Source organism: Urocitellus parryii, chromosome 3 (assembly GCF_045843805.1).
Source record: "Urocitellus parryii isolate mUroPar1 chromosome 3, mUroPar1.hap1, whole genome shotgun sequence".
Taxonomy (NCBI): Eukaryota; Metazoa; Chordata; class Mammalia; order Rodentia; family Sciuridae; genus Urocitellus; species Urocitellus parryii.
In genome coordinates this window covers 136,834,425-136,838,099 of record NC_135533.1, presented here as the reverse complement: position 1 = coordinate 136,838,099, position 3,675 = coordinate 136,834,425, and positions in this window count along the sequence as shown.

Sequence of the window (3,675 nt, the reverse complement as noted above, 5' to 3'; positions counted from 1 at the left end):
ACAGTAGAGGAAAGGACAAGGGGGGAGGGAAGAGGTGAGGGAAGGGGAAATACTGGGGAAACATATGCCCAAATTATATTGTTATATTTGTGAGCACGTACAAAATACATAGCATCAAATCCCTCTATTATGTACAACTATGGTGTACCAAGTAAAAATATGAAAAAATCCCTGAGTGGGGACAGGAGCAAAAAGAAAAAGATAAATATTTATTAATCATGTTTGATAAGGAGCTCGTATACAGAATATATTTTAAGAACTCTAATGACTCAATAATAAAAGACAAAGAATTCAATTAAAATAATGGGCAAAGGGGCTGGGATGTGGCTCAAGCGGTAGCGCGCTCGCCTGGCATGCATGCGGCCTGGGTTCGATCCTCAGCACCACATACAAAGATGTTGTGTCCGCCGATAACCAAAAAATAAATATTAAAATTCCAAAAAAAAAAAATAATGGGCAAAGGATCTGAATAGACATTTCTCCAAAGAAGGTATGTAAGTGGACAAGAAGCACAGAAAAGTTAGCAATTTTTCAGGGAAATATAAGTCGAAACCATAATGAGATACTATTTCACCTACTAGGTTAGCTATAACAAAGCAATGGATAATAACAAGTGGTGGCAATTATGTGAAGAAATTGGAACCTTCATACTTTGCTTGTGAGAATATAAGAGCTTTGAAAGTTTCCCAGTTCTTTAAAAAGTTAAACGTGGAGTTACCATATGACTCAGTAATTCCACTCCTAGGTGTATAACTGAGAACTGAAAACATGTCCACACAAAAACTTGTACATGAATGTTCACAGCAGCATTATTCATGGTAGTCAAAAAGTGGAAACAACCCAAATGCCTGTCAACTGTTGAAAAGATAAACAAAATTTAGTATGGCAGCTATACAATGGTATATTCAGACATAAAAAGGAATGAAGTAGGAAGGAAATTCTGACATGTCTTACAGCATGGATGGCAAGGGTCATTATGCTAAGTGAAATAAGCTAGTTACAAAAAAAAAGTACTGCACAATTCTACTTATATGAGGTATTTGAGTAATAAAATTCATACAAAAAGGTGAATGATGGTTAAGAGGCAGACAGGAGGAGGAAATGGGGAATTGTTATTTTATGGCTATAGAGTTTCAGTTTTGCAAGATGAAAAATTATGGAGCTTTGATGTACAATGATATTTTTTTTTTTAAAGAGAGAGTGAGAGAGGAGAGAGAGAGAGAGAGAGAGAGAGAGAGAGAGAGAGAGAGAATTTTTTTTTTTTAATATTTATTTTTTAGTTCTCGGCAGACACAACATCTTTGTTGGTATGTGGTGCTGAGGATCGAACCCGGGCCGCACGCATGCCAGGCGAGCGCGCTACCACTGAGCCACATCTCCAGCCCCGTACAATGATATTTACACTATTTCACACTACTTAAATATAACATTTAAAAGTAGTTAAGATGGGCACTTTTATGTTATGTGCATTATATTATATGCACAGCTAACTTTACCACTCCCTATACCTTGGTATGGGATTAAACTTGGGGGTGGGGGTTCTAAAACTGAGCTATGTCCCCAGCTCCCTTTTTTTTTTTTTTTTTTTTTTTTAAAGAGAGAGTGAGGGGGGGGGGAGAGAGAGAGAGAGAGAGAGAGAATTTTTTATTATTTATTTTTTAGTTCTTGGCGGACACGACATCTTTGTTGGTATGTGGTGCTGAGGATCGAACCCGGGCCGCACGCATGCCAGGCGAGCGCACTACCGCTGAGCCACATCTCCAGCCCCTTTTTTTTTTATTTATTTTCCCCTTTTTTTTTTATTTATTTTAAGACAGAGTCTTGTTAAGTTGCCCAGGAGATCCTCATGCTTCAGCCTCCCTTCTTGCTTCAGCCTTTCAAGTAGCTGGGGTTACAGATATATGTCAACATGACCAGCTTATTTAGCCACATTTTTTAAAAAAGAAATGAACATGATCTTGAAAAAGGTGTAAGTGAAAGAAGCTAGACACAAAAGGTTACATACTACACAATTCCATTTAGATGAATAGGCAGATCTATAGAGAATGAAAGTACGTTAGTGGTTACCTAAGGCTAGGGGACATGGGAGAAGTGGGGAGTGACTGTGGGCTTTCTTTTTGGTGGTGGAAAAACGTTCTAAAAGTGAAAGTAGTGATGGTTGCATAACACTGGGGATATATTAAAAACCACTGAAGTTTAAAGTTTAAATGGTTGAATTGCACGGTATGTGAATTGTCTCATAAAGCTGTTTAAAAAATTAAGGTAGGAAGCCAAGCGTGGTGGTGCATGCCTGTAATCCCAGCGGCTCAGGAGGCTGAGGCAGGAGGATGGAGAGTTCAAAGCTAGCCTCAGCAACATTGAGCTCTAAGCAACTCAGTGAGACCGTATCTATTCTAAATGAAAAACAAAAAAAAAAAAACAGGGCTGGGGATGTGATCCAGTGCTTCCGAGTTCAATTCTCAGTACCCACCCCCCAAAAAAATTAAGGTAGGAGGACTGAAAATGAATTCTATGCTTTTTAAAAATTAGTTGACATTTGCAGTCTCTTAATGAACTGTGGAACATGAGGCTGTTGCGATGACAGAATAGGGGAAGAATGTTATTCACAAATAGGGAAGGCATACAGCTAACTCAACCTGAAGTGGTTAGAAAGAAAGACACATATTACAAGGTACTTCAAAAAAAGTTATACATCTCTAGAAAAACAACTGAAAATCTTTAATAAAAAGGGTTTACAAAAAGACCCTTAAGAACCCAGGGGAGGGGAAAGAAGTAGAAAAGGAAATACAGGAGAATGATATTGGCCAAATTATATTGGTATATTCTATGCATGCAGGAACAAATCCAACAAAAAAGGCCTTTAACACCTGATAACTGATGTAGCATCACATAGTTGTTCTTCCCCCTACTGAGGAAGTCCTAGATTGTTCGATCATTTTATAAACCTCTATTTCTTGCTAAGAGTTTGGAAAGCCAAATATGCATTTTAACTTGCTTTTCCATCATTCTGTATGTAATCATGATCTGGGACATTAAAATAGACAATATCTGTAAACAATTATTTTTGGTGCTGGGGACTGAATGTAAAAATGTTTAAGAGTGGAATAAATAGATTATACCATAAAAATGAAATTAAAAAGGATAGAGTTCAGCCTAAAAAAGGAAAGAAATCCTATCACAGCCTACCATGTGGATAAATTTTGATTTATGCTAAGTGAAATAAGTCAATCACAAAAAAGAAAAAAACAATGATTCCACTTACATGAGGTGCCTCAAGTAGACAAAATCATAGAGGCAGAAGATGGAAAGGTGGAAGACTTGCATTGGGGAGAGGAAAATGAGGAGTTGTTTAATGGATATAAAATTTCACTTTTGCAAGATGAGAAAGTTCTGAAGATCTGTACAATGTATATATGGCTAAAAATGGTTAAGATGACAAATTTTGTATTTGCTATAATTTAAACTTAAAATTTAAAAGGACGACATTGAATTAAAACCTTAATTTAAATGAAATTTTATTAATATATAATTTACATGGAAAGAATTCTCAAATTTGATAATCTTGCTATGTTTATCTTTATTCTTTTATTCCTAGTGGAGCAGTGAAAATAGACCACTTACTTTAATTTTGTAATAATTTTTACTTCCTGATTTCTGCCTGATTATGTAATTCTT